This window comes from Ascaphus truei, unplaced genomic scaffold (assembly GCF_040206685.1).
Source record: "Ascaphus truei isolate aAscTru1 unplaced genomic scaffold, aAscTru1.hap1 HAP1_SCAFFOLD_2299, whole genome shotgun sequence".
NCBI lineage: Eukaryota > Metazoa > Chordata > Amphibia > Anura > Ascaphidae > Ascaphus > Ascaphus truei.
Window position 1 is genome coordinate 10,756 of NW_027455217.1, and position 13,340 is coordinate 24,095.

Below are 13,340 nucleotides of genomic sequence, written 5' to 3' on the forward strand. Positions count from 1 at the left end.
CACTTGTCCCTCTTTGTTGGAAGTGCTGCTGTTATTCTCCTTTCTGGAGTCAGTCCTTGAGCTCAGGACCAGCATGGGCACCTGTTTAAGGGCCTGTAGCAGGGCAGAGGAGTCCATGGGGGACACGTCTGGTGAGGGGAACTGCTGAGACCTGAGTGTGTCTGGACTCAAATACCCTGAGTGGGCAGAGGCAGAGTGAGACAGCCCAGGGTACAGCATGGGCAAGGTTCCTGGATACCAGCACTTTTCCAGCATGGGGAAGTAGGCAGAGCAGAGGGTGGTATTAGGTAAAAGGGAAGGCAGACAGGAGGGTGAGGCTGGTAAGAACTCATTGCCGGTGGGTCGCTGCTGCTGAATCGGGCCTCCTCGGTGGCCTCCATTCTGGGTCTTTTTGTCGGTGTCTCCTCTTTCATTTAACTTTTGTCATCTTTGTACAGAACTCTGTAAATTGTTAGCTTCATTACAACATTCATATGTTATTTTCCCCCTTTGTTATAGTACCTGCAGTTGACCATCAGGCCCTCCAAGAAGATCTTCGAACTCAGAGGGACCTTAACCACCTTCTACATCAACGTGACGTCCAAAGCCATCAATTCCAGATTGTCCACTTGTAGTGTATAATGGCATTGTCTAAAGAGCTCTGCATGTTTTTTTTATTGGATAATGTGTATCTCAGAAGTTAACTTTTGGGTGGCAGGACAACAAATGTCCATGATATAAATGTCCAGCGTGAGACACTTGGAGAATTTGCAACCTTATATCCCATGCTTCGCTTGCATGCACGTAAATTCTTTGAATACAGTATATGTGAATGTCTATAACAACATTTGATTATATTGTTAAAAAAATAGAGGGAAAAATTACTCCTGTTCAGACTAATTTATCGATGGCAAGCATATTCGAATAAAACTCCCAGCAAAGTCAGGGTCAATGTTCTACAATTACTGTACAAACATTTTCATTCGATAGTTTTTGCAAGCTGTTGCTGATGCCAAATGTCGTTTTATTGCGATTGACGTCGGAGTATATGGGAAGCAAAGCGATGGTGGTGTGTTCAGAGCATCCTCACCGCTCAAGTTAATCGAACAAAAAAAAACTTGTGTTTCCAGCTGACAAAACATTGCCATCAAGTAACCGGGACAAGATGCCTCATGTACTCGTAGCAGATGAGGCCTCCCCGTTGCTGAAGTACCTCATGAAGCCGTATCCTAGAAAATCGTTATCAAAAGAGGCCGAAATTTACAACTACAGACTATCTAGGGCTCAACGTTGTGTTGAATGTGCATTCGGTATCATGTCAGGAAAATGGAGAATACTCTTAAAATCTATAGAAACATCTGTGCCAAATGCCAAACATATTGGGAAATGTGTCACTGTACTTCACAATGTGGTCATCGATTTAGAAGGGTCTGTTGATTCTTCTGTTATCGATTGTGAAGATGTAATTACTTGTCTCTCCGTCGAAATAAAGCTAATAATTGTAACAGGAAAATGGCAAAAATGTATCCGAGATTCGTTCAAAGATTACTTCAATGCCGAGGGAGCAGTGCCATGGCAAAATGATGTGTAATAAAATAAATTTCCATGTGAAAGTCAGGGAGGGGGGGCGTGAAAGGCATGGAGGGGGGCGTGAAAGGCAGGGAGGGGGGGCGTGAAAGGCAAGGAGGGGGGTGGGGGCGTGAAAGGCAGGGAGGGGGGGTGGGGCGTTGAAAGGCAGGGAGGGGGGTGGGGCGTGAAAGGCAGGGAGGGGGGGGACGGGTGCGTTAAAGGCAGGGAGGGGACGGGGCGTGAAAGGCATGGAGGGGGGGCGTGAAAGGCAGGGAGGGGGGGCGTGAAGGCAAGGAGGGGGGTGGGGGCGTGAAAGGCAGGGAGGGGGGTGGGGGCGTGAAGGCAGGAGGGGGGTGGGGGCGTGAAAGCCAGGGAGGGGGTGGGGGCGTGAAGGCAGGGAGGGGTGGGGGCGTGAAGGGAGGGGGGGTGGGGGGGCGTGAAAGGCAGGGAGGGGGGGGGACGGGTGCGTTAAAGGCAGGGAGGGGACGGGGCTGTGAAAGGCAGGGAGGGGACGGGGGCGTGAAATGCAGGAGGGGGGGGCGTTAAAGGCAGGGAGGGGACGGGGGCGATAAAGGCATGGCAGGGGACGGGGGCGTAAAAGGCAGGGAGGGGATGGGGGCGTGAAAGGCAGGGAGGGGACGGGGCGTGAAAGGCAGGGAGGGGACGGGGGCGTGAAAGGCAGGGAGGGGGGCGTGAAAGGCGGGGAGGGGGGCGTGAAAGGCAGGGAGGGGGGCGTGAAAGGCAGGGAGGGGACGGGGGGCTGTGAAAAGAAGGGAGGGGGGTGGGGGCGTGAAAGGCAGGGGGGGCGTGAAAGGCAGGGTGGGGGTGGAAAAGCAGGGAGGGGGTGGGGGCGTGAAAGGCAGGGAAGGGGATGGAAAGGCAGGAGGGGGCGTGAAAGGCAGGAGGGGGGTGGGGGTGGAAAGGCAGGGAGGGGGGTGGAAAGGCAGGGAGGGGGGTAGGGGCGTGAAAGGCAGGGAGGGGGTGGAAAGGCAGGGAGGGGGGTAGGGGCGTGAAAGGCAGGGAGGGGGGTGGGGGCGTGAAAGGCAGGGAGGGGGGTGGGGGTGTGAAAGGCAGGGAGGGGGGTGGGGGCGTGAAAGGCAGGGAGGGGGTGGGGGTGTGAAGGCAGGGAGGGGGGTGGGGGCGTGAAAGGCAGGGAGGGGGGTAGGGGTGGAAAGGCAGGGAGGGGGTATGGGCGTGAAAGGCAGGGAGGGGGGTGGAAATGCAGGGAGGGGGTGGGGGGCGTGAAAGGCAGGGAGGGGGGTGGGGGCGTGAAAGGCAGGGAGGGGGGTGGGGGCGTGAAAGACAGGGAGGGGGGTGGGGGGCGTGAAAGGCAGGGAGGGGGCGGGGGCGTGAAAGGCAGGGTGGGGGCGTGAAAGGCAGGTGGGGGCGTGAAAGGCAGGGGGGGTGGGGGCGTGAAAGGCAGGGAGGGGGGTGGGGGCGTGAAAGGCAGGGAGGGGGGGGGACGGGTGCGTTAAGGCAGGGAGGGGACGGGGCGTGAAAGGCAGGGAGGGGACGGGGCGTGAAAGGCAGGGAGGGGGGGGCGTTAAAGGCAGGGAGGGGACGGGGGCGATAAAGGCAGGCAGGGGACGGGGGCGTAAAAGGCAGGGAGGGGATGGGGGCGTGAAGGCAGGAGGGGACGGGGGCGTGAAAGGCAGGGAGGGGACGGGGGCGTGAAAGGCAGGTGGAGGGGGGCGTGAAAGGCGGGGAGGGGGCGTGAAGGCAGGGAGGGGGGCGTGAAAGGCAGGGAGGGACGGGGGCGTGAAAAGAAGGGAGGGGGGTGAGGGCGTGAAAGGCAGGGGGGGCGTGAAAGGCAGGGTGGGGGGTGGAAAAGCAGGGAGGGGGGTGGGGGCGGTGAAAGGCAGGGAGGGGGATGGAAAGGCAGGGAGGGGGCGTGAAAGGCAGGAGGGGGGTGGGGTGGAAAGGCAGGAGGGGGGTGGAAAGGCAGGGAGGGGGGTAGGGGCGTGAAAGGCAGGGAGGGGGGTAGGGGCGTGAAAGGCAGGGAGGGGGGTGGAAAGGCAGGGAGGGGGGTAGGGGCGTGAAAGGCAGGGGAGGGGGGTGGGGCGTGAAGGCAGGGAGGGGGTGGGGTGTGAAAGGCAGGGAGGGGGGTGGGGCGTGAAAGGCAGGGAGGGGTGGGGGTGTGAAGGCAGGGAGGGGGGTGGGGGCGTGAAAGGAGGGAGGGGGTAGGGGTGGAAAGGCAGGGAGGGGGTATGGGCGTGAAAGGCAGGGAGGGGGGTGGAAATGCAGGGAGGGGGGTGGGGGCGTGAAAGGCAGGGAGGGGGTGGGGGCGTGAAAGGCAGGGAGGGGGGTGGGGGCGTGAAAGACAGGGAGGGGGGTGGGGGCGTGAAAGGCAGGGAGGGGGCGGGGGCGTGAAAGGCAGGGTGGGGGCGTGAAAGGCAGGGTGGGGGCGTGAAAGGCAGGGTGGGGCGTGAAAGGCAGGGAGGGGATGGGGGGCGTGAAAGGCAGGGAGGGAGGTGTGAAAGGCAGGGAGGGGGCGTGAAAGGCAGGGGGGCGTGAAAGGCAGGGGGGCGTGAAAGGCAGGGGGGCGTGAAAGGCAGGGGGGCGTGAAAGGCAGGGGGGGCGTGAAAGGCAGGGGGGTCGTGAAAGGCGGGGAGGGGGGCAGGAAAGGCGGGGAGGGGGGGCGTGAAAAGCGGGGAGGGAGGGGGCGTGAAAGTCGGGGAGGGGGGCGTGAAAGGCGGGGAGGGGGGTGTGAAAAGCGGGGAGGGGGGTGGGGGCGTGAAAGGCAGGGAGGGAGGTGGGGGCGTGAAAGGCAGGGAGGGGGGCGTGAAAGGCAGGGAGGGGGGCATGAAAGACAGGGAGGGGGGCGTGAAAGGCAGGGAGGGGGGGTGTAAAAGGCAGGGAGAGGGGGTGTGAAAGGGAGGGAGGGTGTTGGGGGCATTAAAGGCAGGGAGGGGGTTGGGGGCGTGAAAGGCAGAGAGGGGTGGGGGCGTGAAAGGCAGGGAGGGGGCGTGAAAGGCAGGGAGGGGCGTGGGGGCGTGAAGGCAGTGAGGGGGGGTCTGAAAGGCAGGGAGTGGGGGGGGGGGCGTGAAAGGCAGGGAGGGGGGGCGTGAAAGGCAGGGTGGGGACGGGGGCGTGAAAGCCAGGGAGGGGACGGGGCATGAAAGCCAGGGAGGGGATGGGGGCGTGAAAGCCAGGGAGGGGACGGGGGCGTGAAAGGCAGGGAGGGGACGGGGCGTGAAAGGCAGGGAGGGGGGTGGTGGCGTGAAAGGCAGGGAGGTGGATGGGGGCGTGAAAGGCAGGGATGGGGCGTGATAGGCAGGGAGGTGGCGTGAAAGGCAGGGAGGGGGCGTGAAAGGCAGGGAGGGGGCGTGAAAGGCGGGAGGGGGCGTGAAAGGTAGGGAGGGGGGCGTGAAAGGCAGGGAGGGGGCGTGAAAGGCAGGGAGAGGGTGGGAAAGGCAGGGAGGGGGGCGTGAAAGGCAGGGAGGTGGGTGGGGGCGTGAAATGCAGGGAGGGGGGCGTGAAAGGCAGGGAGAGGGCGTGAAAGGCATGGAGGGGGCGTGAAAGGCAGGGAGGTGGGCGTGAAAGGCAGGGAGGGGGGCGTGAAAGGCAGGGAGGGGGGCGTGAAAGGCAGGGAGGGGGGTGGAAAGACAGGGAGGGGGGTGAGGGCGTAAAAGGCAGGGAGGGTGGCGTGAAGGCAGGGAGGGGGCGTGAAAGGCAGGGAGGGGGCGGGAAAGGAAGGGAGGGGGGCCTGAAAGGCAGGGAGGGGGCGTGAAAGGCAGGGAGGTGGGCGTGAAAGGCAGGGAGGTGGGCGTGAAAGGCAGGGAGGTGGGTGGGGGCGTGAAATGCAGGGAGGGGGCGTGAAAGGCAGGGAGAGGGCGTGAAAGGCAGGGAGGGGGCGTGAAAGGCAGGGAGGTGGGCGTGAAAGGCAGGGACGGGGCGTGAAAGGCAGGGAGGGGGGCGTGAAAGGCAGGGAGGGGGGCGTTAAGGCAGGGAGGGGGGTGGAAAGGCAGGGAGGGGGCTTAAAGTCAGGAGGAGGGTGGAAAGACAGGGAGGGGGTGGGGGCGTGAAAGGCAGGGAGGGGGCGTGAAAGGCAGGGAGGGGGCGGGAAAGGCAGGGAGGGGGGCGTGAAAGGCAGGGAGGGGGCGTGAAAGGCAGGGAGGGGGCGTGAAAGGCAGGGAGGGGGGCGTGAAAGGCAGGGAGGTGGGTGGGGCGTGAAATGCAGGGAGGGGGCGTGAAAGGCAGGGAGAGGGATGTGAAAGGCAGGGAGGGGGCGTGAAAGGCAGGGAGGTGGGCGTGAAAGGCAGGGAGGGGGCGTGAAAGGCAGGGAGGGGGGCGTGAAAGGCAGGGAGGGGGGCGTTAAAGGTAGGGAGGGGGGTGGAAGACAAGGAGGGGTGTGGGGCGTGAAAGGCAGGGAGGGGGCGTGAAAGGCAGGGAGGGGGGCGTGAAAGGCAGGGAGGGGGGCGTAAAAGGCAGGGAGGGGGGCGTGAAAGGCCAGGAGAGGGGCGAGAAAAGCAGGGTGGGGGCGTGAAAGGCAGGGTGGGGGCGTGAAAGGCAGGGAGGTGGCGTGAAAGGCAGGGAGGGGGCGTGAAAGGCAGGGAGGGGGTGGAAAGACAGGGAGGGGGGGTGAGGGCGTAAAAGGCAGGGAGGGGTGGCGTGAAAGGCAGGGAGGGGGCGTGAAAGGCAGGGAGGGGGCGGGAAAGGCAGGGAGGGGGCGGGGAAAGGCAGGGAGGGGGGCGTGAAAGGCAGGGAGGGGGCGTGAAAGGCAGGGAGGGGGGCGTGAAAGGCAGGGAGGTGGGTGGGGGCGTGAAAGGCAGAGAGGGGGGCGTGAAAGACAGGGAGGGGGGTGTGAAAGGCAGGGAGAGGACGTGAAAGGCAGATAGGTGGGTGGGGGCGTGAAAGGCAGGGAGGGGGCGTGAAAGGCAGGGAGGGGGCGTGAATGGCAGGGAGGGGGCGTGAAAGGCAGGGAGGGGGGCGTGAAAGGCAGGGAGGTGGGTGAGGGCGTGAAAGGCAGAGAGGGGGGCGTGAAAGGCAGGGAGGGGGCGTGAAAGGCAGGGAGGGGGCGTGAAAGGCAGGGAGGGGGGCGTGAAAGGCAGGGAGGGGGGCGTTAAAGGCAGGGAGGGGGGTGGAAAGACAGGGAGGGGGTGGGGGCGTGAAAGGCAGGGAAGGGGCGTGAAGGCAGGGAAGGGGGCGTGAAAGCAGGAGGGGGGCGTAAAAGGCAGGGAGGGGGGCGTGAAAGGCATGGTGGGGGCGTGAAAGGCAGGGAGGGGGCGTGAAAGGCAGGGTGGGGGCGTGAAAGGCAGGGAGGGGGTGTGAAAGGCAGCGAGGGGGGGAGTGAAAGGCGGGGAGGGGGGGCGTGAAAGGCAGGGAGGGGGCGTGAAAGGCGGGAGGGGGGCGTGAAAGGCGGGGAGGGGGCGTGAAAAGCGGGGAGGGGGGCGTGAAAGCCAGGGAGGGGTGCGTGAAAGGCAGGTAGGGAGGGGCGTGAAAGGCAGGGAGGGGGGGCGTGAAAGGCAGGGAGGGGGGGCGTGAAAGGCAGGGAGGGGGTTGGGGGCATGAAAGGCAGGGAGGGGGTTGGGGGCGTGAAAGGCAGGGAGGGGGGTGGAAAGGCAGGGAGGGGGGTGGGGCGTGAAAGGCAGGGAGGGGGTTGGGGGCATGAAAGGCAGGGATGGCGTTGGGGGCGTGAAAGGCAGGGAGAGGGTAGGGGGCGTGAAAGGCAGGAGGGGGGCGTGAAAGGCAGGGAGGGGGGGCGTGAAAGGCAGGGAGGGGGGGCGTGAAAGGCAGGGAGGTGGGGGCGTGAAAGGCAGGGAGGTGGGGCGTGAAAGGCAGGGAGGGGGTTGGGGGCGTGGAAGGAGGGGAGGGGGGTGGGGGCATGAAAGGCAGAGAGGGGGGTGGGGGCGTGAAAGGCAGGGAGGGGGCGTGAAAGACAGGGAGGGGGTGGGGGCGTGAAAGGCTGGGAGGGGGGTGCGTGAAAGGCAGGGAGGGGGGGGGGCGTGAAAGGCAGGGAGGGGGGGCGTGAAAAGCGGGGAGGGGGGTGGGGGCGTGAAAGGCAAGGAGGGGACGGGGGCGTGAAAGGCAGGGAGGTGGGTGGGGCGTGAAAGGCAGGGAGGGGGGCATGAAAGGCAGGGAGGGGGGTGGAAAGGCAGGGAGGGGGGTGGAAAGGCAGGGAGGGGGGCGTGAAAGGCAGGGAGGGGGGCGGTAAAAGGCAGGGAGGGGAGCGTGAAAGGCAGGGAGGGGGGCGAGAAAGGCAGGGTGGGGGTGTGAATGGCAGGGAGGGGGCGTGAAAGGCAGGGAGGGGGCGTGAAAGGCAGGGAGGGGGCGTGAAAGACAGGTAGGGGGCGTGAAAGGCAGGGTGGGGCGTGAAAGGCAGGGAGGGGGCGTGAAAGGCAGGGAGGGGGCGTGAAAGGCAGGGAGGGGGCGTGAAAGGCAGGGAGGGGACGGGGGGCGTGAGAGGCAGGGAGGGGACGGGGGCGTGAAAGGCAGAGAGGGGGCGTGAAAGGCAGGGAGGGGGCGTGAAAGCAGGGAGGGGGCGTGAAAAGCAGGGGGGACATGAAAGGCAGGGAGGGGGGCGTGAAAGGCAGGGGTCGTGAAAGGCAGGGGGGCGTGAGGCAGGGGGGGTGAAAGGCAGGGGGGGCGTGAAAAGCAAGGGGGGCGTGAAAGGCAGGGGGCGTGAAAGGCAGGGGGAGTGAAAGGCAGGGGGGGTGAAAGGCAGGGGGGGCGTGAAAGGCAGGGAGGGGGGCATGAAAGGCAGGGAGGGGGGGCGTGAAAGGCAGGGAGGGGGGCGTGAAAGGCAGGGAGGTGGGGGCGTGAAAGGCAGGGAGGTGGGGGCGTGAAAGGCAGGGAGGTGGGCGTGAAAGGCAGGGAGGGGGGCAAGAAAGGCAGGGTGGGGGCGTGAAAGGCAGGGTGGGGGCGTGAAAGGCAGGGAGGGGGTGTGAAAGGCAGGGATGGGGCGTGAAAGGCAGGGTGGGGGCGTGAAAGGCAGGGAGGGGCGTGAAAGGCAGGGTGGGGGCGTGAAAGGCAGGGATGGGGCGTGAAAGGGCAGGGGGGCGTGAAAGGCAGGGAGGGGGGCGTGAAAGGCAGGGAGGGGGCGTGAAAGGCAGGGAGGGGGCGTGAAGGCAGGGAGGGGCGTGAAAGGCAGGGTGGGGGCGTGAAAGGCAGGGAGGGGACGGGGGGCGAGAGGCAGGGAGGGGACGGGGGCGTGAAAGGGAGGGGGCGTGAAAGACAGGGAGGGGGAGTGAAAGGCAGGGAGGGGGAGTGAAAGGCAGGGGGCGTGAAAGGCAGGGAGGGGGCGTGAAAGGCAGGGAGGGGGCGTGAAAGGCAGGGAGGTGGGGGCATGAAAGGCAGGGAGGGAGGCGTAAAAGGCAGGGAGGGGAGTGTAAAAGGCAGGGAGGGGGGTGTGAAAGGCAGGGAGGGAGGCGTGAAAGGCAGGGATGGGGGGCGTGAAAGGGAGGGAGGGGCGTGAAAGGCAGGGAGGTGGGGCATGAAAGGCAGGGTGGGGGTTGGGGGCGTGAAAGGCAGGGAGGGGGTTGGGGCGTGAAAGGCAGGGAGGGGGTTGGGGGGCGTGAAAGGCAGGGAGGGGGGGCGTGAAAGGCAGGGAGGGGGGGGCGTGAAAGGCAGAGAGGGGGATGGGGGCATGAAAGGCAGGGATGGCGTTGGGGGTGTGAAATGCAGGGAGGGGGGGCGTGAAAGGCAGGGAGGGGGGGGCGTGAAAGGTAGGGAGGGGGGGTGAAAGGCAGGGAGGGGGGGTGAAAGGCAGGGAGGGGGGGGCGTGAAAGGCAGGGAGGGGGGGGGCGTGAAAGGCAGGGAGGGGGGCGTGAAAGGCGGCGAGGGGGGTGGGGGCGTGAAAGGTAGGGAGGGGATGGGGGCGTGAAAGGCAGGGAGGGGACGGGGGCGTGAAAGGCAGGGAGGGGGCGTGAAAGGCAGGGAGGGGGCGGGAAAGGCAGGGAGGGGGGCGTGAAAGGCAGGGAGGGGGCGTGAAAGGCAGGGAGGGGGGTGGGGGCGTGAAATGCAGGGAGGGGGGCGTGAAAGGCAGGGAGAGGGCGTGAAAGGCAGGGAGGGGGCGTGAAAGGCAGGGAGGGGGGCGTGAAAGGCAGGGAGGGGGGCGTGAAAGGCAGGGAGGGGGCGTGAAAGGCAGGGAGGGGGGTGTTAAAGGCAATGAGGGGGGCGTGAAAGGCAGGGAGGGGGGCGTGAAAGGCAGGGAGGGGGGCGTAAAAGGCAGGGAGGGGGGTGTGAAAGGCCAGGAGAGGGGAGAAAAAAAGCAGGGTGGGGGCGTGAAAGGCAGGGTGGGAGCGTGAAAGGCAGGGAGGCGGCGTGAAAGGCAGGGAGGGGGGCGTGAAAGGCAGGGAGAGGGGCGTGAAAGGCAGGGAGGGGGGCGTGAAAGGCAGGGAGGGGGGTGTGAAAGGCAGGGTGGGGGCGTGAAAGGCAGGGAGGGGGCGTGAAAGGCAGATAGGTGGGTGGGGGTGTGAAAGGCAGGGAGGGGGGTGTGAAAGGCAGGGAGAGGACGTGAAAGGCAGATAGGTGGGTGGGGGTGTGAAAGGCAGGGAGGGGGCGTGAAAGGCAGGGAGGGGGGCGTGAATGGCAGAGAGGGGGCGTGAATGGCAGAGAGGGGGCGTGAAAGGCAGGGAGGGGGGCGAGAAAGGCAGGGTGGGGGCGTGAAAGGCAGGGTGGGGGCGTGAAAGGCAGGGAGGGGGCGTGAAAGGCAGGGAGGGGGCGTGAAAGACAGGTAGGGGGCGTGAAAGGCAGGGTGGGGCGTGAAAGGCAGGGAGGGGGCGTGAAAGGCAGGGAGGTGGCGTGAAAGGCAGGGAGGGGGCGTGAAAGGCAGGGAGGGGACGGGGGGCGTGAGAGGCAGGGAGGGGACGGGGGCGTGAAAGGCAGAGAGGGGGCGTGAAAGGCAGGGAGGGGGCGTGAAAGGCAGGGAGGGGGGCGTGAAAGGCAGGGAGGGGGGCGTGAAAGGCAGGGAGGGGGGCGTGAAAGGCAGGGAGGTGGGTGGGGGCGTGAAAGGCAGGGAGGGGACGGGGGGCGTGAGAGGCAGGGAGGGGACGGGGGCGTGAAAGGCAGAGAGGGGGCGTGAAAGGCAGGGAGGGGGCGTGAATGGCAGGGAGGGGGCGTGAAAGGCAGGGAGGGGGGCGTGAAAGGCAGGGACAGGACGTGAAAGGCAGATAGGTGGGTGGGGGCGTGAAAGGCAGGGAGGGGGCGTGAAAGGCAGGGAGGTGGGGAGGGGGGCGTGAAAGGCAGGGACAGGACGTGAAAGGCAGATAGGTGGGTGGGGGCGTGAAAGGCAGGGAGGGGGCGTGAAAGGCAGGGAGGTGGGCGTGAAAGGCAGGGAGGGGGGCGTGAAAGGCAGGGAGGGGGGCGTGAAAGGCAATGAGGGGGGCGTGAAAGGCAGGGAGGGGGGCGTGAAAGGCAGGGAGGGGGGCGTAAAAGGCAGGGAGGGGGGTGTGAAAGGCCAGGAGAGGGGCGAGAAAAGCAGGGTGGGGGCGTGAAAGGCAGGGTGGGAGCGTGAAAGGCAGGGAGGCGGCGTGAAAGGCAGGGAGGGGGGCGTGAAAGGCAGGGAGGGGGGCGTGAAAGGCAGGGAGGGGGGCGTGAAAGGCAGGGAGGGGGGCGTGAAAGGCAGGGAGGGGGGCGTGAAAGGCAGGGAGGGGGGCGTGAAAGGCAGGGAGGGGGGCGTTAAAGGCAGGGAGGGGGTGGAAAGACAGGGAGGGGGGTGGGGGCGTGAAAGGCAGGGAGGGGGGCGTGAAAGGCAGGGAGGGGGGTGTGAAAGGCAGGGAGAGGACGTGAAAGGCAGATAGGTGGGTGGGGGCATGAAAGGCAGGGAGGGGGCGTGAAAGGCAGGGAGGGGGCGTGAATGGCAGGGAGGGGGCGTGAAAGGCAGGGAGGGGGGCGTGAAAGGCAGGGAGAGGACGTGAAAGGCAGATAGGTGGGTGGGGGCGTGAAAGGCAGGGAGGGGGCGTGAAAGGCGGGGAGGGGGGGGCGTGAAAGGCGGGGAGGGGGGCGTGAAAAGCGGGGAGGGGGGGCGTGAAAGGCAGGGAGGGGGGCGTGAAAGGCAGGGAGGGGGGGCGTGAAAGGCAGGGAGGGGGGGCGTGAAAGGCAGGGAGGGGGTTGGGGGGCGTGAAAGGCAGGGAGGGGGTTGGGGGCGTGAAAGGCAGGGAGGAGGGCGTGAAAGGCAGGGAGGGGGGGGCGTGAAAGGCAGGGAGGTGGGGGCATGAAAGGCAGGGAGGGAGGCGTAAAAGGCAGGGAGGGGGAGTGTAAAAGGCAGGGAGGGGGGTGTGAAAGGCAGGGAGGGAGGCGTGAAAGGCAGGGATGGGGGGCGTGAAAGGGAGGGAGGGGCGTGAAAGGCAGGGAGGTGGGGGCATGAAAGGCAGGGTGGGGGGCTGGGGGCGTAAAAGGCAGGGAGGGGGTTGGGGGCGTGAAAGGCAGGGAGGGGGTTGGGGGCGTGAAAGGCAGGGAGGGGGGGCGTGAAAGGCAGAGAGGGGGATGGGGGCATGAAAGGCAGGGATGGCGTTGGGGGCGTGAAAGGCAGGGAGGGGGGGCGTGAAAGGCAGGGAGGGGGGGGGCGTGAAAGGCAGGGAGGGGGGGTGAAAGGCAGGGAGGGGGGGTGTAAGGCAGGGAGGGGGGGGCGTGAAAGGCAGGGAGGGGGGTTGGGGGCGTAAAGACAGGGAGGGGGGGCGTGAAAGGCAGGGAGGGGGTTGGGGGCGTGAAAGGCAGGGAGGGGGTTGGGGGCGTGAAAGGCAGGGAGGGGGGTGGAAAGGCAGGGAGGGGGGTGGGGCGTGAAAGGCAGGGAGGGGGTTGGGGGCATGAAAGGCAGGGATGGCGTTGGGGGCGTGAAAGGCAGGGAGAGGGTTGGGGGCGTGAAAGGCAGGGAGGGGGGCGTGAAAGGCAGGGAGGGGGGGCGTGAAAGGCAGGGAGGGGGGGCGTGAAAGGCAGGGGGGGGGGGCGTGAAAGGCAGGGAGGTGGGGCGTGAAAGGCAGGGAAGGGGTTGGGGGCGTGGAAGGCAGGGAGGGGGGTGGGGGCGTGAAAGGCAGGGAGGGGGCTTGAAAGGCAGGGAGGGGGCGTGAAAGACAGGGAGGGGGTGGGTGCGTGAAAGGCAGGGAGGGGGGGCGTGAAAGGCAGGGGAGGGGGGGGCGTGAAAGGCAGGGAGGGGGGGGCGTGAAAGGCGGGTGGGGGCGTGAAAGGCAGGGAGGGGATGGGGGCGTGAAAGGCAGGGAAGTGGGTGGGGGCGTGAAAGGCAGGGAGGGGGGCATGAAAGGCAGGGAGGGGGCGTGAAAGGCAGGGAGGGGGCGTGAAAGGCAGGGAGGGGGCGAGAAATCGTGCAATCCACAACTGTATCCGCCTCTCCGAGCGTCTGAAAGCAATCCAGCGTTCCTGGTGTGTGGCTGAAGAGGTGAGGGACTCCCTCCTCTCAAACGGAAAAGAAGAGCAAAAAGTAGAGTTGGAACATACCTATCATACAGGGATGAGAGAGAGAGACAGAGAATGAGAGAGAGACAGAGAATGAGAGAGAGACAGAGAATGAGAGAGAGACAGAGAATGAGAGAGAGACAGAGAATGAGAGAGAGACAGAGAATGAGAGAGAGAGACAGAGAATGAGAGAGAGACACAGAGAGAGAGAGACAGAGAATGAGAGAGAAACAGAGAGAGGGACATGGGGAGAGAGAGACACAGAGAGAGAGAGACAGACACAGAGAGAGAGAGAGAGAGAGACAAAAGTAATATACTGTATAACCATTATACCGTACCCCCTAGTATTCGTGTAATCATTGTCCCACACCCCCTATTACTCACGCTTTGGCAATACTGAAATGTTCTTTTGACATGCCAATCAAGCTGATTTGATTTGAGAG

The 13,340-nt window shown here is 65.3% G+C and overlaps 1 long non-coding RNA gene across 2 annotated transcripts in view; it reads right to left on the minus strand.

Moving 5' to 3' along the window:
- Positions 1–979: 979 nt before the first annotated feature.
- LOC142477764 (uncharacterized) overlaps positions 980–13,340 on the minus strand; it is a 30,141-nt gene continuing 17,780 nt past the window's right edge. For both annotated transcript variants that reach the window (XR_012792680.1, XR_012792681.1), the window contains one exon: positions 980–1,208. This is a non-coding gene — a long non-coding RNA (uncharacterized LOC142477764). The remainder of the gene's footprint in view (positions 1,209–13,340) is intronic.